This window comes from Nannobrachium achirus, assembly GCF_963921795.1.
Source record: "Nannobrachium achirus genome assembly, chromosome: 7".
Lineage (NCBI taxonomy): Eukaryota > Metazoa > Chordata > Actinopteri > Myctophiformes > Myctophidae > Nannobrachium > Nannobrachium achirus.
This window is the reverse complement of record NC_137816.1, coordinates 54,667,677-54,691,560: the sequence shown is the minus strand read 5'-3', so window position 1 is coordinate 54,691,560 and position 23,884 is coordinate 54,667,677. Positions and strand designations below refer to the sequence as shown.

The 23,884-nt window shown below is 41.2% G+C and overlaps 1 pseudogene across 1 annotated transcript in view; it reads right to left on the bottom strand.

Moving 5' to 3' along the window:
* Positions 1-17,095, bottom strand: part of LOC308288850 (ankyrin repeat and BTB/POZ domain-containing protein 2-like) — a 44,921-nt pseudogene extending 27,826 nt beyond the window's left edge. The window contains exons 1-3 of the transcript in view: positions 16,983-17,095; positions 16,071-16,470; positions 14,639-15,068 (exon numbers count right to left, since the gene is read on the bottom strand). The product of the transcript in view is annotated as an ankyrin repeat and BTB/POZ domain-containing protein 2-like (transcript). The remainder of the gene's footprint in view (positions 1-14,638; positions 15,069-16,070; positions 16,471-16,982) is intronic.
* Positions 17,096-23,884: the final 6,789 nt, after the last annotated feature.

Below are 23,884 nucleotides of genomic sequence, written 5' to 3'. Positions count from 1 at the left end.
CAGACATGATACTGACCATGATACAGACATGATACTGACCATGATACTGACCATGATACAGCCATGATACTGACCATGATACTGACATGATACTGACCATGATACTGACCATGATACAGCCATGATAATGACCATGATACGGCCATGATACGGCCATGATACTGACATGATACTGACCATGATAATGACCATGATACTGACCATGATACAGCCATGATACTTACCATGATAATGACCATGATACTGACCATGATACAGCCATGATACTTACCATGATAATGACCATGATACTGACCATGATACAGCCATGATACTGACCATGATACGGCCATGATACTGACATGAATACTGTATATATGGCTGGTAGCTGCTCTCACAATCTACAGCCACAAAACAAAATCATATATTTGTCCCACCCTCTCCTCTAAACCCAACTCTCCTTCTCCTCTACAACACTCACGCACGCACGCAATGCAGCATCATGAGCTTCAAGAATGCTGTCATATCTCTAAACTTCCTGTCTCAGGGGGCGTCCTGGTTTTCAACATAGCCACGATGCAGGTAAAAAATTGGAAAAGGCTACTCATCCATGTTGCGAACCAAGAGCCTTCTGTTTACAAAGCATTGCCATATTGTATCTACTGCACCACAGAGCCATGGGAGATGATCATCAAAACTATATACCTAACCTTGCAACCAGAGTTTGAACCAAGGACCTTTGTGTGAAATGGGGCACCGACATCTCTATTGATATTTTGGTAAATACAAGAATGAAAATTTGGATTAAAGGTAAAAGTCCTACAATTTGTCACGTATATTGCTGTGTGCGAACTTTCTTCGTTTCCACGTGCAGACTTGTTCATTGCTGTAGTCATCATTAGTCAAGTTGGGGTGGAAGAGCAATAAAGAAAACTATGTGTAACGTGTAAAGTGCTAAAATAACAAATAAAGCTATCCAACAGAGATTCAGAGACGGTGCCTGGCTCTAAAATGGATAAACCTCAGCATTGTCCCCCTGGGAAACACATAGGGACCCTTACTGTAAACACAGAGTCTTGTCTTGACTGAAAGAAAAGCTTTCGTTCCAAAATGTGCCACCACGAGAATGAAATGCAGCACATAATTGATATTGATTGCCTTGCTGTGTTTAGAAAATAGAGGTAAACCGCTCCAACAAGTATCTATTCATGAACACAAGAGGCCAGTCTTTGGCATGGGACAAAGCACAAATGGCAGATTTCTGAATCTGATCCCTTTACCTAGACACTGGACTCCCCCCACCACCACCCCTGGCTGAGCTACTGTGTGCTTACGTCCATAATCATGTGTGATTAAGTCATTTCCTTTCACTCTGTCCCTGTGTGTACGTGTGACTGAAGGAAAACAGTACGCCCACACAATCTTGTTTGTGACGAAGGGCCAAAGGTAGAGACCAGTGTTGTAAAGTAACTAAGTACATTTAATTAAGTACTGTACTTAAGTACAATTTTGAAGTATTTGTACTTTACTTGAGTATTTCCAATTTCCAATACTTTTACTTCTACTCCACTACATCTGGGATCCAGATGTAGTGGATATACCGTAAGTTATAATATTTTAAAACATACATGAACCACTTTAGCCATGTTTTATACCTAGGCTGTTTGAAAATAGCCGATCTACAAGCTCACAACGCGTCGCATCGCGACGCGTTGTGAGCTTGTAGATCTGCTATTTTCAAACATTTTGTACTTTTACTTTTGGTACTTAAAGTACATTTTGATGCCAATACTTTCGTACTTTTACTCAAGTACATATTGAATTCCGGACTTTTACTTGTAAGGGTGCCCACACACCAAAATACCTAGAGTGGAATCCGCCAATGCATTTCAATGAGAATGGAGCATTTTTTTGCAGAAATCCTCTACTGGCAAAAAACGCTCCATTCTCATTGAAATGCATTGGCGGATTCCACTCTAGGTATTTTGGTGTGTGGGCACCCTAACAGAGTACTTCTACATTGCAGTATTGATACTTTTACTTAAAGGAGTAGTTCACCACTTTTCAACCTGTCTTCATATAATAGGTCCTCACTAATGTTCATGATAAAATATCACAATTCTTTTCTACTCGGTCCAAGTCTCCTAGGAGAGCTGTGGGAAGTTCAGAATCCATCGTCTTGTGACATCATCATTTTCCAAAAAAGAAAATGTAATCAATATTTTTGAAAAAAATATTTAGATTTTTATTATCGCGAGAACAATGGCTTCCACTTTAAAATTGCAACTTTTCAGGAATAGAAAGCCTGCAGTTTCTATAAGCTGGATTGGCAAACGATGATGTCACAAGACTATGGGTTTCTGACCTGCCCACAGCCCTCCTCTGAAAAAAAAAAAAAAAAAAAAAAAAAAAAAAAGATATTTTTGAGTGAGGACCAATTATATGAACATAGGTTGAAAAGTGGTGGAGTGCCCCTTTTAACTCATTCAGAGCCCCAGACATTAACGGATTATAATGTCCAAAGTGCCTCCTTCAGGTCCCATTCACTTGCGTTGTCTTATTTTGAAGGCCAGAAGTCCACCGCGCAATCACTTCCGGTCAGACGTCATCGGATCGTGCGCCGGAACCGATCCGTGTCCACGTGGAGTTGTGTAATGGCCGACCGGGAGCTTTTATAACTGTGTAACATAAGCGAGCATCTGCCTCCATCCTAGCTTCTAAAGTGTAGTTTTGAGATAATGGACATTAAAGATGAGATCCCCCGTCCACCTCAATGTTATGGATGGGACTATTTTGTGCTCGTGGAGCCGTGATGATGCGAAATCAGCGACGGATTTCGTCTCCGGACCGCCGGCGATTCTTCTCGGTAATGTACTCGCCGTTACAGTAATCTATTACTTTTCCCGAGATATCCTGTGAATGGCACTACAGATACTCGAGTACATTTCGCGAGACATCTCGCGAATGGCACTAGATGAGTTAAGTAAAGAATGTGAGTACTTTTTCCACCACTGGTAGAGACAGAGAGAGACAGAGCTACACAGTAAAATCCTTGAAGTTAATTTAAATCTTGAGTCGACCCAAAAGGACCCTTGCAGGACAAGTTGGTTACATCTGTACCCTCTCAGAGTTAAAGGCCCAGTTCACCTCTGGGACAACCAGATCATCATCATAATTATGATGCAAAATGCATCATCATTCATGCTGAAATACTAAAATATCTCAAAACACAGATTGAACAAAAAATAACTCAGGATTGTGTTGATCTTGTCCCAAACAACAATAAAATAAGATCTGCTTGTCCCAGAGGTGAACTGGGCCTTTAAGGGCCGTTCACAGGGAGCACAATACTGTAACTATAACTCTAAAAAGTATTTAAAAAAAATCGTTCTATAGTCAAGTGGATGGCAGTGTTCACTCTGACTATTAAAAAAACTAAAACAATAGTCAACGATATAGATAGAGTTATCTTTAGTTAAATGTTTTCTACATACAGTAGTAAGTACATTTAGTTTTGATTGTTTTATTTCACACTTGCTTTGGCAATGTAAACGTATGTTTCCCATGCCAATAAAGCCCCTTTTGAATTGATAGAGAGAGAGAGAGAGAGAGAGAGAGAGAGAGAGAGAGAGAGAGAGAGAGAGAGAGAGAGAGAGAGAGAGAGAGAGAGCGCTTCTGTGGTCAAATGAGAACACAGGCACGCAGTGACTGGGCCAACACAACAGCTCTGTTCTGCTGTGTGGTATAATGCTCCGACTGTGTGGTTATTGGAAAACAGGACTACAGTGGGGCCAGGGCAGGACAGAGGGCTGTGAACCGGCTAGACCTCAGCTGGAGGTGTGCACAACGTAGTTTGTTGATTTATACTAGTTTTCAAAAGAATCCACAGACAAATCTCTGAGAGTGTGAAAATGTGACCCAAATACCCAATAGACCCATAAGGAGGGGTCATTTTGGTTACATAAATTAACACTGAGGATTGTAATGCGTATTAAGAGCTTATTTAGGGTTATGGCTTAACATATGGGTTTGTGTTAAGGATACAAATATGGTAAGGGTTAACATTAGTGCCAGGGTTTGGTATGGGTAACTTTTTAATTAGGTTCAACTTGACAAATTCATAGACTTTATGAGGTTTTCTAGAGAGCAAGAATCATATTAGGAGTAAACAAAGTGGTTTGTTTGCTCCCTGAAAGACAACTCCTCTTTCTCTTCTTTAAAGGACAACATTGTTTTTTTTACAACAAGGGTTCATATTTTAGATAGTCATTAGAGAAAAAGAAAAGATGAGTGTTAAAATGTTTTCATTTACTGCTTTCTATTTGTTTTTGTGATTTTAACCAATTTGATTTGCATGCATGCCCCCAGGTTTGTGGCATGCATGCAAGTGACTAAATATGTATTTTTACTTATGGTGGCTGGTGTAAATAGTAACAAATAAATTGACGGCTTATTCTGTCTAAAAATACATATTTAGCCACTTGTACTAATTGCTAAAACAATAGAAAGCAGTAAATGAAAACATTCTGACACTCATCTTTTCTTTTCTCTAATTACAATCTAAAATATGATCCCTTGTAAAAAAAAAAAACAAAGTCGTCCTTTAAACGTCTTTTGAACTGTGTCAGAAGGGAGGTTATCACACATGTTTTAGCATTAAGCCTTTATCAGTGTGTTGTTATGTCCCTTTGGTGAAATGTGGTGAAAGCATCTAAACCATGTGAACTCAATATTTTCTACTTGGAGAGCAGACAAGCTTTACTTTCCATGCAGAAAATAATATTATCTTACAAGAATTCCAGTCAGTCCCGGTGATGTATGGGTCTCTCAACTCGACTAATCAGCCAAACTGGAAAAGCATGAAGTGCAACAAAGGGTCCAACTGAAGAGTTTTGCCTAACAGGGTTAAATCTACTTCCCTTAGTTCTTGTGACAAGAGGGTCGCAAGTTCAAATCCCTGCGACTCACAATGTGCTGCTCAAAAGTACTGAACCCATTCCACGGGGAATCACAAATGCTGAGAGTGAGAATAAAGAAGAAAATAAAATCCAACTTAAATCAGCATAGTAGCTGGCAAGTACCGTACTGCAAATAACATCGCAGATGAGTGCCAGTCCACTGCATTGTATTAGCATAGCATACAGCCGTGCTTCTCAAACATTTTCATGTCAAAGACCCCTAACTTGACACTTATCAACCCGCGGAACCCCAGTTGAAAAGATATGCCAGGGACCCCCATAAGAGAAGATTTGTACAGCTCTAGCAGTGATTCTCAACCATTTTAACTTCAGGGACCCCCAGTTTGACATGCATTAGGCTACAGGCACCCATTTAATGGCATTTCTATCTCTGAGACCCCAATTTATATTGCAAAATCAATGTTAAACTAGAAAGATGCAATTGGAAATTGCAAGTGTGGTTGCATATTTATTGCCTAGATAGCCAGAACGTCATGTGAAGCTCCACCAATCCTCGCTAGCACCACTCCCCCATTGAACTCAACTACAATCAGAATCAGTGACATAACTGATGTCATCACTGGATTGTGTATACAGGATTGAACTCCACTACAATCAGAATCAGTGACATAACTGATGACATCACTGGATTGTGTATACAGGATTGAACTCCACTACAATCAGCATCAATGACATCACTGATGACATCAGATTGTGTATCCAGAATACTATGAACAATGGTCTAGAACAGGGGTGGGCAACTTTGATGATGGCGAGGGCCACTATATTTCCACCTTCACTCCGGAGGGCCAAATTGATATCGCTACGTCCTACTTTGTCATTCTAGTATCTCATTCAAGCAAAAATGTGCTTTTTGCTTCTTTTGAATTGGAATCTTTTGAATTGGAATCAAAAATCAAAAATAGCCGATCTACAAGCTCAAAACGCATCGCAGCGCGATGCGTTTTGAGCTTGTAGATCGGCTATTTTTGCTTCTTTTGAATTGGAATCCTGAATATTTTATTTTTATTTTTGAATTGGAATCCTGAAATGTAACATTTTGAATGAATTTCAAACACATTTAGTTATATACTCATGTTAACTTTATGAAGTTAAATACAAATAAATACATTGGACATAAAGTAAACACATTTTAATACTAGTCATTAACCCATTTAAGCTACTAATATAGACTGAAGGAATTAAACCAGGTCATGTTTGGAATAACAGCTGAAATCAATAATATATCGGTATTCCAGTAAGTGGGCCGCATTAAGTGAAGGTGGGGGCCGCATGTGGCCCCCGGGCCGCCACTTGCCCATGTATAGTCTAGAACAATAGTCTGGTTGCCCTACTGGCAAACACACTAATTAACTCAGAGAGTGCACAAATGGAACCAAATCGACCCGTGAGTTACATACCCATAAGGGTCCATTTGGTTCCTAACTATCATTTAGCTGGGGACCCCCTGGAACTCCCTCAAGGACCCCTGGGGGTCCCCGGACCCTACTTTGACAACCGCTGGCATACTGTATACAGTATTAGCTTATTTCTTTCCCATTAGAGGCACATTGAGATTCCCTGTGTATAAGAATCTGCTAGTCTAATAAAATGTACCTTGACCTCTGGACAGCGTGTGTTCAGGTCAAGGAAGGTTTAGTGGCTGGCTGTTGAAGGAAGTGTGTGATCCAGATGATATTTCTTACCACTGGAGTTATGAGCAGGATTAGAGCAAGAATCACATTACTGTACCACCACATTTAATGTAATGTTATCTCCATCTGGCCTCCATGCAAAACTGTAAAAACAGAAGGCCTCTTTTTTTGTTTTTTGTTCCAAGCTTAAGCCATTAAAACCTGGAATTATTTTATACTTAAGCTATTGAAAAATAGCAGATACACAAGCTCGTAGATCTGCTATTTTTTATGTGTAAATGTGTGCAAATCTTTGAATGTATCATTTTAAAAGCAAACCTTTCAAACTCAAATCTTTTCTCCTGGGGGTCCCTGGAACAACATACAGTATTTTGAGATGGGGGGGTCGGCAGCCAAATACCTACATATATTTTGGGGGTCCATGAGAACCACTGACAGAGAAACAGGGAAGGATTTAGAAAACATTTATAGAATCGGGTAAAAAATATTCAAAGACTTGCACAAATGTTCACGATTTAAAGAAAATAGCAGATCTATTTTTGATGTGTAAATGTGTACAAATCTTTGAAAGTTTCATTTTAAAAGCAAACCTCAAATCTTTGCTACTGGGGGTCCCTGGAACAACATATAGGCTATTGAGATGGGGGGGTCGGCAGCCTATTACCTATAATTTTGGGGGTCCTTGAGAACCACTGTGTTTCTCAAAAACCTTAATATTCAAACACTTGCACAAATGTTCATGATTTTTCACAAATAGCAGATCTACAAGCTCGCAGCGGTGCCGCGCTGTGAGCTTGTATATCTGCTATTTTTTTTATAGTTGAAGCATAACATAATGGTTGAAGTCATAATGCGTAATAACGTGTTCCCCGGTCTTAATAGCTTAACTTTTTCAAGCTTTTAGGCTATACAATGTTTCTCATGGAGAAACAGCTCTGTGAAACACATCAGTTGTTTGGTTCTGGGATAACAGAGATGGACGATCTGATGATAAAATAATCAGTCCAAGGCGATTACTCAACGGTTGGTGATTTTTCTCGTTCATAATTTAATTGAAAAGTGTCACTCTGTCTCCTGGATCGACCTTGGTGGTTTTCTTCGACAAATAACCACAACTCTTTACGGTGGAAAGTCTCTCACAAAATCCATTGATGGCTTAATAATAATAGTGTTCTGATGGTTATGTATGGATAGATATAGCCTCTTTGGCATGAAACATAATACAGTATAGATGCAAAAAATAAATTATATAAAAATGCATGGGAGAAAATACTTGGTAGTGACCGTAAGTACCAAAAATATATTTCATGATCAAATAGAGTTAGAATTTTATAGTATAGATCAGGGGTCTTCAACTTTTTCTGTCCAAGGACCCCTTAGTTGAGAGAGAGATGAAGCAGCACCCCCACAACCTGTTAATAGATTCCATATAGTTTCATCTTTTGACAGCACAATCATCAGTGTATTTTGGATCTTATATTTACAATTGAGCAAAAGCCGCATCCCACTTCCAAGCCCATTCACGCCCACTTTGCATCCACTTCAATTCAACTTCAACTCAACGGTAGGGAGAACGTAAGGAATAATACCGCCCATAACTCTATCATTGGCCCCCCGTTGCCATGGTGACCGCCGTCCATTGGCTCGTATTCCCAGCTATGGGACCGGCGGATCCAATTTCAACCGAGGGGGGCGTAGCCAGAACACACACACACACACACACACACACACACACACACACACACACACACACACACCTACACACACACACACACACACACACACACACACACACACACAAAAATAGCTAATAGTTAGCTCACAACTTTCCACTTTTCTCTTTCACCTCAATCGCAGTAACATCCGTATACACCACTTGGCTAGGACTGATCACGTGGCACACAGAGTTCTTAACCGGAAGTGCGTCCGGCGGTCAAATATGTCCGACCGGAAACGTGCGCTGCGCCACAATAGTTCCGCCACAATAGTTCCGCCACAATAGTTCCGCCACAATAGTTCCGCCACAATAGTTCCCCCCCCCAAATTTTTTTATTTTTTTTTTATTTATTTTTTATTCTTTTAACTTTTTTTTTTTAATTTTTTTTTTTTTAATTTTTTTTTTCCAAAAAACTTTTTTTTTTTGATAAAAAAAGTTTTTTAGTAAAGAAGCGGGCGTGGACTCTAGATGTGAGCGGCCCGAAGGGCCGCAAACCTCTATCTAGTTCATGTACATTTTCAGATATTTAACCACTTGAACCGGCAATACCGTCAAAACTTGACATTTCACTGCACTTAGTCTCATCTTTTTTCCCATCTACACCAAACCTCTTTGCCGAAAATAGCCTATCTACAAGCTCACAACATGTGAGCTTGTAGATCTGCTATTTTTGGCAAAAGTAAGAATATGGACTCTTCAAGTGGTTTATATAAAAAAGGAGAAAAACGTCACACAAAGATTTGGAGGACCCCCTGTAGTAACTCTGAGGACCCCTGTTGAAGACCCTTGGTATAGATTGCTTTCCCAGAGATGGAGAATTGTATCAAGTCTGTGGCCAATAATTGCCTATCAAACTGGTGGTCCTTGAAATTAAAAAGTATGAGAATCACTGCAGTAAGTAACAAAAATATATGTGTGTGTAAGCCTACATGGTTAACTCGGAGAGGGCACAAATGGAACCAAATGGCCCTTCGGCGATGAATTAAAGGGATATTTCACTTTTTTTTTTAAGAAAAAAACTTGACCAAAAATGACCAAAAGCCCACAAAACTGTGAAAAGTGATGACTCATCACTTTTCATGTGGGAGCCCAACTTGATTTGGCCGCTGTGGTGACTCTGAAGGTCGCCGACTCGGGCGCCCTAGCTAAATCATTAGAGCATGCCCTGGGCTACATCTGAGCAAAATGTGGCGCTTTTAGACTGATTAGCACGAAATTACCATTCTATCTCCCTAAGGCCCCCGACTATTAACACAGGATTTGAATGTGTTCGTAGCACTGGCTTCATGTCGACATCCATCCACGAAGCCCTAGGCTGTGTCAACTGTGTGCACAGCCTCCTGGGAAAACAAAGCATACCAGCACATCACAGGTTAACACCACTATGCTGCCATAACAATGTCTTCCCGCCACTTCTCAGTCAGCGTGTTTGAAATGTGTTTCACTCACGTTTTCACTGAACACTGCAAAAACCCAGTGTGTGAATTTGAAACCGACCGCGTAAAATATTTTTTTTTTTACAACTTCAACTTTAAATTCACACTCTGTATTACAATGCAGGACAGCCATTTTTTCACTGATTGTAACATAATCTCTATGTTCACTTTTGTGAACATAGAGATTAATACATAGTTCATACATAGTAGTTGGGAACCCTTGACATAGACATTCTGTACAACAGAACTCAAATTAGTGCGACTGGAAATTAAGTATTTATGAGGAAAACGATGCGAGGGTGGAGACAGAACAACACTTAATAAAAGCACTGGGGCCCTAAAGAGTGTGGTGGGAAATTACAGGCTAGCGTTGAAAACAAAATGGAAGTGATACTTTTCAACACAGTAAAACCCAATCTCCGCTGAGAGAAATCATCACACACCACACAATCCATTACATATCTGAGTGCTTTGCTGCTGCTGCAGTGATTTTGAGCAGATAATGACATTACAAGCTGTGATCCTGGATGAGCTTAGCAGGGGAAGATAGGCCTGAGAGCGGAGCCCTAGCTTCCTACTGTAACTCAGCCTCGGGTTTCACTGCAGGGATTTGCTTTTTATTGTCGGGGAGCAAAAGAGGCAGAACAGTTTTGCCATTGTTTCGACGCTTGTTGTGCAATATACGTGCCATTAGAAAGTGAACCGCCGCATGAGGTGATGTATTGTATTGTGCTTTTTATATGTGTGAGTACAGCATTGGTTCTCAGAGTGGGGTCCTTGGCGGGAGGGGGGATCCAGGGGGTCCCCAGCAATAGTAGTTAATATAGCGCTTGTAAATCTTTTTCTTTTATACATAAATCTTCTCTTCTTGGGGTCCCTGGCAAAAACTCTTTTCAGAATGTGGTCCGCAGCCAAATTAATATATATTCAGGGGTCCTTTGACACGAAAACGTTTGAGAACCAACCACTGCTGTACAGTGTCTATATCTGTGCCTGTGAGTGAGTATGCATGCGTGTTTATGTGAGTGAGGGTGCGTGTTTATGTGAGTGAGGGTGTGTGTGTGTGCGTGCGTGTGTGCGTGCGTGTACCCGTGTCTCTAGTCTCTCTACATGCATGTATGTATGTATGTATGTAGCTATGAGTGTATGTGAGAGTGCATTTTCAGTGTTCACATGCTGGCAGGCCTGTCAACTCTCCTGGATTTCCCAGGAGTCTCCTGGATTTTGAACCCCTCTCCTGGGAGTCTCCTGGATTGGCAAATCTCCTGGATTTCTCCTGGATTTTGTATCAAACTCCCAAAATTCACCAGAACACAGGAAATTACATCTACTATGTTAAAATTTTTCTGGGGGAGGACCCCCAGACCCCCCGCTTTAGGGGTGGGGGCAATGCATGCAAGAAAGATCATACAGATATTCACTTAAGTAATGACTTAAAGATGAGAAATCATTATTAAAGATGTCCTTTTGCTTCAGTCATCAAATCTGTACAACAACATTTGGCATTTTAAGGCTGAAATTGTACCCATGCTAGTAAAGTAAGCCTGATAAATGTATCAAACATGCACAAAATTCAACAGAACACAGGAAAAAATATCTATTAATACGTTTTGGGGAGAGGACCCCCCAGACCACGGTTGGGGAGTTCCGCGCGCCCCCCAAAAATAAATCTCCTGGATTCTGACAGTCCAATGTTGACAACCCTGCATGCTGGGTGGGTGACAACTACCTCTGACCACAAGTTGAACAGTGAAAACAGCCTTCACCGTGCTCCTTTGTGCCCAGGGGGAGCTTAGACAACACCTAGCCTGTGTTTATTTAGTCTGCTGGACAAGCCTCTGGCCCCCCTGGCTGCACACGCTCAGGGAGCATGAATGGAGGCCACTTTGGCTCCTGTGCGAGGAATAGAAGCTAACTAACAACGCTAACCACCAGGGTGAAGTCATTAAGTTGACATTAATGAGCTGCAACAAAGTCGCGGCCACTGTTCTCTGGCTCCCCGAATTTCAAGTTGGGAATAATGAATGATTTGGTCTCTGTCGGGTCGTAAACCATGCCTGTCCAAAAGCGTTACTTTTCAGGAGTGTTGTGTGTGTTCTAACTGCTCCAATGTAGTTATTATTTAATAACAAGCTCTTGTTAATACTTTTCATTGATGCAATATTTATAAAACCACAGACACACTTGACCACTTCGACCATATTAAAAGAATTGCATAAATATCAGATATACAAGACGTGTTGTGAGCTTGAAGGCTATTTTTGCGTGACATAGTAGTAGGGCATTTATTTAAAAATGTGGAGATATACAAGGTTTCTGAAACCAAAGACCAAATGTCTCAGTAACTATTCTATTGCACATTCTGCGTATTCTGAGTATTGAACGACTCCTTTATTTCACCCTCTAAAGACTAAAATCACCCTAATCATTGCATTATTTCCAAATTGAGCTACCGAAGATTAGATAGGTCAAATATTCAGATCTGATATATAGGTATATGGTGAAAATATGCATTTCTTGCTATTTGCCAAAAACAATATTTCAATGACAATGTATTTCCAATATCGTTCGGCCTTACCAGCCGCAATATTTTACTGAAGTTGATAAGGAGTCAAGATATAAGGAGATCAGATACTTTTGTATCTCCAATAAAATCATATAGAATATCTTTAAATAATCAATAAATTGCCTAGCCTTAATTTAAACCTGGGTCTCCCGCATTGGGAACCCAAACATCGCTCATGCGAAGGGGAATTGGCCTTTGCCGATGGAGATTTTAAGCTTCCGGCAGGGGTGCTGCTGGTCTACCACATGGGGACCAAATACATCAACCACTTACTAACCCTTGAGTCTTCACTGGCAGGGCTACTCTGCTACACCTGTACCCTTGTCAAGTCAAACCCCTGTGCATGTATGCATCGTAGTAGGCGATCATGACATATTTCTTAGTTCTTGTAGATATTAGATCCCAGTATGTGAAAAGAGAGAACCGCACAAACAGTGGGAAAGAATCTACTTTGTGGTTCCCGACAGGATGTGTCTAATAACAGGGTACGTTCTGTAATGGCAATCAGGGGGAAATGTGAAGTCAATGTGGTAGAGAAGGGTTCACTTGGTCACTTCAACATTATGTTTCCTTGAACTGTGACCCCTGTCTTCTCAATTGCACCGACTGCAAAAGCTGAATATACAATACATGTTGTCCAGTAATCTTTGAAAGAACCAGCTCGGGTGGTGATGTAGAAGTATCTTAAAATACTGCAGTATGTTTACAACAATTATAAAAAACATACACACGCACATAAAACACACAAATATCAAGAGGAATTGATACTCCCATCGTATACACAGGGACACACATGAGCACACTTAAATAGCTAGAGCATTACGCTGTCAAACATGCACACACCCACACACACACATGCAGATAAAGCAGATGTTTATCAGCAAGTAATTTATCCTCTACTTCCATCTCCTTATTATTCCCCAAATTGCTAGTTTCCTGTCTGAGTGGCTTTGGTCTAAACCAGGGAGCCTACTCAACTTTAGATGGCCCAGGGGCCACTCAGCAAAATACCAAAAGTACAAGGGCCGCAAGCTAAAAACGACGGTCCTATTTTGGACGTTTAGACATTGGTTTTGTAACACACTACATGAGGAAGACAGCCACATTTCCATCTATAAGGGCAAACCTCATTGAACAAAAAGATTGTCATGGAATGATTAATGATAAAATTATGACATTTCTTCTTTTGGAACAAATAAGTCTGGTATAAAACAAGACAAAAAATAAATCGTAGTGGTTTTGGAGAGAAACTGAAAAAGGACAAATTAGGCTATTTGTCCGCATTGAAAGTAGACAAAATATATTTTACTGGTATGACCATGACGGGCCACCTAGACATGCCGCAGGGGCCGCGGGTTGAATAGCGCTGGTCTAAACTCTGTTACGGTACTGGTAGCTATAGGCTTCTAAAAGCCACCACTGATTATCATTGCCCACCATCATCTTTGGTTCAACATGAGATGGAGACATCATTAACTAACAATTACCCACTATCTTACAAGCTTTATAGTGGGATCAAATATAGGAGACAGACAAAGTGATTGATATCTTTTTTAACCAAATTACCGCCCTCCCACCCCACCCTGGATCCAGCCAGACCACCCTTCATCCACCCACACGTGCCCCAACCTAAACTGATTTATCTACAGTTTAAAATGTCATCTGATTTATACTTTGCATGTTATAGTTGTATGTGGAAATCTACAAGCTCACAATGCATCACGTGACACATCTGTTTGTCTCTCTCTCGATCAGCTCTTTCCTTCTCTCTTTTGACTGTCTGTCTGTCTGTCTGTCTGTCTCTCTGAAGATTAGACACATACCGGTACATGTACAAACAATTCCAGGTGCAACTAGACTGCACTCAGTTGAGGTGCCAACTTGCGTCTTGTGCATTCAGTCACTTTCCGAAGAAAACGACAAGTGCGACCAGCAAAGCGTGCAAGTAGGGTGATGAGTGCTGTCTGTCAGTGCCAGTGGGTATGTATGTGGTCAAAAGTTGGCACTCTGTCGAGGTGCCAACTTGCACCTTATTATTTATATCAGGTCACACTTGTTGCTGGTGACGTCACCGAGAACGCTGCTCCCTCATTGGCTAAAGGCTCTGCCTTTGTACTGTCAGCCTGATACAGACAGCACCGAACACAGTAGTCTACTTGCACGCTCTGTTGGCGCAAGTAACAATAATAATGATGAATCTAATCTAATCTGTCAATCTGAAGTTAAAACGGACAAGTCAGAGTCAGACACAGACAGACAGACAGACAGACAGACAGACAGACAGACAGACAGACAGACAGACAGACAGATAGATCAGTCTGTCTTACCGTTGGCGTCTTTACCGCAGACCAGGTGCTCGTACGCCTGCATCAGACCCCACAGCTCGGCGTCACTGTTCACCGTGGCTTCCAGGACCTCAGCGCTCACCACCGGGTCGCTAGCGGTCACCCCCTCCTCCTCGCCTCTCAGCATCACCTGCAGCGCCCGCGCGCCCACCTCCTCCGCCAGGCTCTCCACGCACGCGGCCAGGCAGATGGCGGCGTGCTCGTGCACGCGCACCGACACGCGGGTCTCCACCATCCAGCGGAAGAAGCGGCCCACGCAGAGGGTCAGCCCGCAGCGTGCCGACTTGCCTGGCTGGCGCCCGACCGCTGCGCTGCCGGAGCTCATGCTGTCCAGAGACAGCGCTCTGACGGCGGACGCAGCACACCTCTCGGCGAGACCCCAACTCAGCACCAGTCTGGAGGCGCTCTGGACCTGTATGGTATAGTATAGGACAGTGGTTCTCAAACTTAGACATCTTAAGGTCTCCCCTTAACTCAGTGTCAGAGTTACAGACTTGTAACTGGTGTAGGACATCAGTATGATCAGGACAGTTTACTTGATTCATAGATTGGCGCAAAAGTAATTGCGTTTTAAGAATTGAACAGTGTTTTTGGCATTCAACATTGGAACATAAACAACAACAAATTGCATAGACGGGTTTCTGGTCCACGTTACACTGATAAAACTAGATGCGTGCGCAGGGTCCGTACCAAAATTAGCCAATGAAACCAGCGCTCCCCAAAACAACAGGTTTGGGGATTGGACGGAACTGATTACATGATACAGTCAGCTGTGCATTTAGTCTCAATGTTTGTAAACAAGAAACCCGTCTATAGGGACAGATAAGACCGATATAGTCTACAAAGAAAGGACTCACTGTCGGACATACAGTACAGTATTTCTTAATCACATTATACTTTCAAACTTATATAGGCTTTATAAATACAACATATAGCTAGTCTTCAACATGGAGACGATTGTGCAAAGAGAATTGCTATTATCTCAAAGAATTGGCGATATGCTACATAATAATAATTGTGATATGTCTATTGATATTGAATTGATTGATTGATTGATTTATTGATTGATTTATTGATTGAACTATTGAAGACTTTCTTTTGGTTTTTGCATTGATTGATTGATTAATTTAGGTATTTATTAGAAGTTTTGCATAGGAATTGGTACAGTTTCATGACAGTACAGAATAAGGCAAACTAAAAGGTAACTCAGGTAAAAGCTTATTTCCGTTGAGATTCTTAACATTGAATGACAGATGAATAGAACAGACTATGCAGTAGATATCTTCAGCAAAAAAAAAAAAAAAAAAGGAAGGAAGCACTTGTAACAGAAGAACATAAAAGCAGTGCAAAAAAGTATTTACATTAGAGGGGTAAGGAGGGTGAGGTTAGGCAAGGTTTATAGGAAAATCTTTACCTCGAAGCGCGTGCATCTCCGGTGCAGCTCGCTGAGTCTCTGCGCCTCGCGGGAGATGCGGACCAGAGCCCTCCGCAGCAGCACCGACAGCCTGTGGACGGCATCCCACTCCCAGCTGAAAGACACTGCGTCGCCGCCGCCGCCACCGGTGACTTTACGCATCAGGACCCGCCGCAGCTCCGCGTCGCTCCAGGGGTACTCCTCCAGCTCCGGCAGACACGGACACTTGAGGAGGATGCTGTCGATGCCCGCTGGGTCCTCCTCCGGCGCCGAGGTGCTCACCGTGTCCCAGCTGCCGTTCCTGGAGCTCAGAGAGCCGCTGGTATGGTGCTGCTGCTGCCCTGCAGGCCACCAGCAGGACCGTTGAGGAGAGCTCATCACCTGGGACTGTGACTGATGCCTGCAGCTAGGGCTGTCACCATGATGATGACATGTTACATGACGATTGATTGATTGATTGATTGATTGATTGATTGATTGAATTGAAAGACAGACAGACAACACGGTAGCCTACTTTGCATAGGGAATTGTCAGTAACAAAAGGGGGAACATTTTTTAAAGGAGTCATAAAAAAATCAACTAAACAATTTAATTGTGTTTTTTGGCAATAACATTTGTTTGGCTTTAATATGCTTTGAAGTTGCACATGGCAGATATGACACCCTAAATATACAAAGAAAAGATTGACACATTTGACAACTTTACACTTTAAAAAAAAGAACATTGATAATGGAAATAGCCGACCTAAAAGCTCACAACGCGTCACAGTTGTGAGCGTGTAGATCTGCTATTTCCACTATTTCTGAAAATGTCTGAAAGTATATGAACATTTGCCAACATGGAAACGATTATGGCGATTATGAAAATAATTGCGATCAGACGATTATATGTGATAATTTGTGACAGGCCTACCTGCATCGGGACGAGGAGCGGCTGAGGGACTTGCAGGAGTCCCCACCACCGGCCACATAGCCGGAGTCCAGGCTCATGTCTTCCAGCCGTTCCAGGGTCTTCATCACTACCATGCTGCTTGTCATGATGAGGAGAGTAAACTCGGCTACGAGCTTTAAATCTGACTAGAGACTTTTACGCACATTAGAAAAAAATACAAATACCAGAAATCCATCAAAAAATCAAGCTTCTGTAGAAACTGTAGACATATAATAAGAAACACAAGATGAATAGCCGGTGTTCTATCCTAATATGACCTGGAATACCCTGGAACAACGTGCCCCTGTCCCGCTCGTGCCAAAAGAACCAACATATGGAGAGGTGAAGGTCTACTTTGCGCACAGCGAACCAATCATCTGTCGGTGGCGAGTCTGCCGAGAGGACCAATCAGACCCACGTGCGCGTTGTAATGCAGTGGCGTCAGTTCAGAAAAGGCCAAGGTATGGCAACATGACTGGGCACGCGTGCAAGACACCGGTCATGTTGCCATACCTTAGCAACAGGCACGATGAAAAGTACATTTTATTATTTCCCCCTGTAGCCAAGGTATGGCAGCTGCCATAGCTTGCCATACCCAATTGACGCCTCTGTTGTAATGACTTTGTTTACGGCTGTCCTACATCGCCACCGTGTGGGAAGAATGGAAGATGATGCATGATGGAGTTGGTTAAAACGAGTAACTCAATAATAACTAGAAGCAGTGCTCTTCCGAGCACAGGTCTCCACCAGGCTGTGTGTCCTGGTGGTGCTACTGTATAATAGGCCAATGTAAAAAGGGTGGCATATGTTCTTCACCATAGATCTTTCATGGAAATCGGACGCTGCATGCATGATTTGAAGCATTGTGTTCCAAAAAATTGTTTTGCTAAAGGCTACCTGCTGGTGGCGCTATAACAGGCCAATGTGAAAAAGGTAGCTTTTGTTCCTTGACCTAGTGGGAATATGTGTGGCAAATTTCACGGTAATCGCAAGCTGCGTTGATGATTTGAAGCATTTTGTTCAAAAACGGAGCAATCCTGCAAACTTTGGAAGCTAATATTAGCCAATCAGGATGGAATATGAAATATCAGACGGATCGGACTTGATCACATGACTATAGAGATACTGTGTACCGATTTGCGTGATTTTTGGATAAAATCTCAAGGAGTAATATCCAAAAATGTGTTTTACATAAGTCGGTCCAAAGGTGGCGCTATAAAAGGCTGGTGTGAAAAATGCAGGGCAAAGGTTTATCCTTAGCCTCTAGGGAGTGCGCTTACAAAGTTTGAAACGAATCGGTGGAGTTATAGGTAAAACCACAAATCGGCCTGTTATAGCGCCACCATGAGGCTGATTTAAAAGAAATTAAGTGGCTTTTCTTCCTCGGCCTAGTGGGAACGTGTGTGCGCGATTTCATGATAATTGCACTTTGCGTTTGGGATTTGAGGCATTTTGTTCAAAACGGCTCAATCCTACAAACTTTGGAAGCCAATCTTAGCCAATCCGGATGGAATATGCAAAATCGGACAGATCTGTGTCGATCACATGACTGTCGAGATGCTGCCTACCGATTTGTAGGATTTTTTAAACATACTCTCCCCCAAGCCTTCGGCTGGTGGAGACAATTAAGCACACTTTGGTGGGGATATGTCGGCTGAGATTTTTTAAAGGAGTAGTTCACCCCCAAAATGACTTGTTTTCTATCAATTACTCACCCCACCCCATATGGAGACTTGAGTTCAATATTTTCTTTTTGTCGCATTACTAAGACAATAATTTGATTATTAAAAATTGTGCCCCCAAATGCATTTGGGTCTCCATCCGTTATCAGCGGGAGTAAATCCGTTAAAATCGAAATCTGAATCGAAATCTGCGACAATAAAAAAATAATAATGATAATAAAAAAATAAAAATAATAATAATAATAATTAACTCAAGTCTCCATGTAGTAATCGAGTAATAGAGTAATCGATAGAAAGTCATTTTGGGTGTGAACTACTCCTTTAAAGGTGGGTTGCGAGGCCCTTGAAGATTGCTTGAAATATGCTAGTGGTCGAGAGCTCAAAAATTGACCAACCACTGATCTGTTCCTCTTACTTTATCCAACCTTACATCATATTAAAGTCATGTTCACTGAAATTCTGATTTGTAACATTTACAAATGAGCAAACACATGCCATTGCATTGCCACATGTCCTATCCTGATAATGATGACACTTTCCCTCTGTGAAATTGCTTGACCTTAAGTTATACTGTAGGTCACCAGGTCATTTAGTGCAATGCTTCTCAACTAGTGGTCCATGGCATGATTACAGCTGGATGACCAGGGACTATACATGAAATACCTTCACGGAACACCAGTGGTCCACGGACTACCGGTTGAAAACCTCTGCCCTAGGTGTGTGTGTGTGTGTGTGTGTGTGTGTGTGTGTGTGTGTGTGTGTGTGAATGTGTGTGTGTGTGTGTGTGATGTGTGTTGGTAAATGTGGTTTAACGGGACAATTGGCCTGAATACTCACCTCATTAACAGGACTGTTAGGATAAATTATGATACATAATTATGTTATTGGTGTATGAGTCTCATATGACCATATAAAGGCATAATATGAACTGAACGTACAGTATATAAGAGACCACATTTTGGTCGCATACTGTAGGTTCAGGCAAACTGATTAAAGGTCATAATAACTTTGAATGCCCTGAATAGAATCATGTTTTGGTTTATACTGTATGTCACCAGACTCACTGTCTTCCTCTGTCTGATATAAGTCACTAGTGGTGGAAAATTACCAACACTACGTGGCACTTTCTTCCTGTTATTTCCTTGTTATGATATAGGAACGAATCAATGAGTTCCTACTACTTCCTTGTTATGATTTGGGAACAAATGAATAAGTTCCACGCTTCTTACTGTCATAAACTGTATGTCTTTATATACATGTTTTCCTCCATCTTGGAGGAGAGAGAGAATCCTCTGTCCTGCCGTTAGGGTGGGGAGAGATTATCGAGCATACCACTAGGATGATATGCGCACTGTTTTGTCTTCTTTGTCTGCTCTCTCAAGAATACAGCAATCTAAAGAAATATAGTCCTTTGGCTCTTTGTCTTATTTTAACTATGGATTTAGAGATCCATAATTTATTTATTAATTGGTGATTCGTTAGCCGGATACTGTTTGTCACATTGGCCGACTGAGGGACGGATAAAGTGTTCAGGCTGTTAGCCATTTAAAGTTCACTTTCTCTCCCCCGGTGGAACAATGTTCAACACGTATCTGGAACCAGCCAAAATTGGAATTTATCTCTACATTGCTGTATTTTCAGACAAAGGAATTTATTTAGACAACAGTGTTTATCTGAGTTTTGGATTAATGTGGAACCGCGTAGACATCCAGGAGCAGCACCGGACCGTGACGAAAGGCTGGATTTTCCACCGATGCACCACCGCCCGGCTGCACCTCCTGGATCTCTGCGCATCGGCAAATTCCTAAGTGATTAAGATAAGTACATATTTACTAAATCCCTGTAACGTGTCGTGTCTGTTGAATTTTGAATTAACGATGTTAATGTAATGATAATTAATATGATTTGTGAATTATGTTCTCTCTCCGTTGGAGGAGTCCGATAGCTCCTAATAATGTTTTGGTTTGACACGCGTCGTAAATTAATCCTTATCTACTAGATACAGATGGTCGTAAAACTCTTTGTTTCATCTTTGTTTCAGGGTGTATGTACAACACCTTTAATCTATTTTTAACTATCTCTGGTTCGTGCTCTCGCTCTCTCATTGTGATGAGGAGTGCAGAGACAATACTGATTTTCAGACTTTAACTTTTTACGGTACAGTTGTTTTTGTCGTCAGTTTGTTTGGACCCTATGAATGGTCATTATATGTTGGGCTTATAACCTAGGGCGTGTGCTTTCTAGTCAGCCTGATTAAAACCGTGCTCATAGTCAGTTTGTGGTTATAGCTTGTTATGACTGGACCATATGAAATGGTCAGTATTTGTCAGTTATCTGTTTATGTACCGATAATACTGTGTTTATTTAGGTCTCTCACTTTCATGGCTTGGCCCAGCCATTGGAAATTGAGAAACAAATATTTTATCTTTGACTATGTTACTGACCAGTTCTGTTTTCTGTAATATTAAATACTTTTAAGACGTTTTAAAATGTCTCTGAGAAATTAAAGTTAAGATTTAAGATTAAGAATAACTAACTAAATTATTGATGTCTAAATTAATATAATATGTTGTAACGTTAAGTTTTAAAACCTCCAGAGGCTTCTGGCTGTGTATTATACTATAATATCATTTATTTGATGAGTTCTCTCTGAGTATGAGTTTGTTATACAGTATGTGTGCGTGCGTGCATGCATGTGCGTGTGAGGTAGAGGGGGAATGTGTGAGCTCCACCCCCCCCTCTCTCTTGGTCAATGTGCGTGCCGCTCCAGTACTGTATGTGTGAGTGCGGGCATGCGCCTGTGTGTGTGCGTAAATGTCGCTTTAAGCCCTTATCTTTTTTTTCACTCCCTCTCCCCCACTCTTGTGTGAGTGTGTGCGTGAGCGTGCATGTGACTGTGATCCATTTTAGTTGAGGTGTGTGTGTGTGCACTTCTGAGTGCAGCGTCTGGTTGACTGTCTGTGAGAAACCACCTGGATCTGTCAAGGTCAGATGGTCTGTGTGTGAGAGAATTGTTTTGGGAACATGTCTCTGTTTAGACTTTCCTTTCTCCTATTCTTCGTAAACGTTCTGATTGTTTACTGTCTATGGTATTTTGTTTAATTGCCCTGTTCTCTTACTGTTAAGACTTCATTACCCATAAAGCTCGGTTGGGAACTTCCTGTCCCCTGGTTACCATAACAACCTTTAGACACAAGGTCGCTTCTCGCCCCTGAGGCGTATTACTTATCACTGACTCCCCTGTGCCCAAGCTGCTACTGTACAGTACTGTAGTGTATGATTTAAAGCTCATTTCATTGATTTAAATAATTTAAATTATTTTATTTAACTTTTACAACTTGTTGTAAAAAAGGGGGGAGTTTAAGGTTTAATATATTTTAATTTTAATTTGATTTTAATTTATTTAATTTGGTTTTTCATTGATTTAAGATTTATTTGAAACTTAATTTGAAATATTTCTGTTTACATGGGCTTGAGACTGGACGGAGAGAGGAATGCAGAGTGTGGGGAAGGAGAATCGGGTCATCATCGAAAACCACCTGACTGATGGGGTGCAGACGAACCACGACCTGAGGCCCGGCCAGACCAGTGCACGAGCCAATCCACCGGTCGGTGAGTTTCTGTTGCACTGTTGAAATACAGCCATGTAGTACAAACGCTACCTGAAGTTCTGAACTAAATTGTTTTGGAAACAGTAAACTGGCCAGGTTTCGTCCCCCGTAGGAAACACCTGAAAGAAGACGCAATCTAAGACCCAGAAGAACCCACAGCTTCTGCATGTCCTCACCGCCGTCTCTCCACTGCCCCACCACCGTCATCATCGTCCCCGTCATCATCACCATCATCGTCGTCATCGTCATCCGATCACTGGACTTATGGACTTTTTTTAATTAATCTTTTATTACAGGTTTTCATTTTTCATTCTTTATTTTTATCTGTTTATTCAATTTTAATTCTGTCTTCATTTCATCTGTAAAAAACGATGAAATATTTTTATTTGGTGTCAAGTTTCTTTAACTAAGGATTTATTACAGTTCTCTTTTGAAAATTTGAATTTCTAAATATTATTAAAGTCTTCATATTATTATTATTATTACCCTGATAAAATGTTTAATATGGAGGTCATATGAACCTCATACAAAAATTAAAAGGATAGATTGTTAGGATAGATTATGATACATAATTATGTTATTGGTGTATGAGTCTCATATGACCATATAAAGGCATAATATGAACTGAACGTACAGTATATAAGAGACCACATTTTGGTCGCATACTGTAGGTTCAGGCAAACTGATTAAAGGTCATAATAACTTTGAATGCCCTGAATAGAATCATGTTTTGGTTTATACTGTATGTCACCAGACTCACTGTCTTCCTCTGTCTGATATAAGTCACTAGTGGTGGAAAATTACCAACACTACGTGGCACTTTCTTCCTGTTATTTCCTTGTTATGATATAGGAACGAATCAATGAGTTCCTACTACTTCCTTGTTATGATTTGGGAACAAATGAATAAGTTCCACGCTTCTTACTGTCATAAACTGTATGTCTTTATATACATGTTTTCCTCCATCTTGGAGGAGAGAGAGAATCCTCTGCCCTACCGTTAGGGTGGGGAGAGATTTAGAACTGTCTGTCTACCTTGTCTGTCTCTCCTCAATACAGCAATCTAAGATACGTCCTTTGGTCTCTCTCTTCTTATTTTAACTATGGATTTAGAGATCCATATTTATCTTTAATAATTTATCTAATAAGGACATTTTGGATTAGCAGGACAGGACTGGTGTCCTGCTAATTCATGGAAATACTGAAATAGCAGAAGTGTTTCTATTGGTCTAGAGAGCCCAAATCCACTTTTTTTTTTGATGTCCGGTTAATACACATACACCCGACAGGACTGGTGTCCTGCTAAAACATGGACAATTCTGAAATAGCAGAAGTGTTTCTATTGGTCTAGAGAGCCCAAATCCACTTTTTTTTTTAGATGTCCGGTTAATACACATACACCGACACATATGTCCTCCTAATCACATCTACACGTATGTGTGTGTGTGTGTGTGTGTGTGTGTGTGTGTGTGTGTGTGTGTGCGTGTGCGTGTGCGCGTGTGTGTGTGTGTGCGCACGCTTTCGGGAACTTCCAAGTTCCACTGGAAACAGACAGTTAAGGTAAAGGCAAGAATCACACTTGGATCCACTTT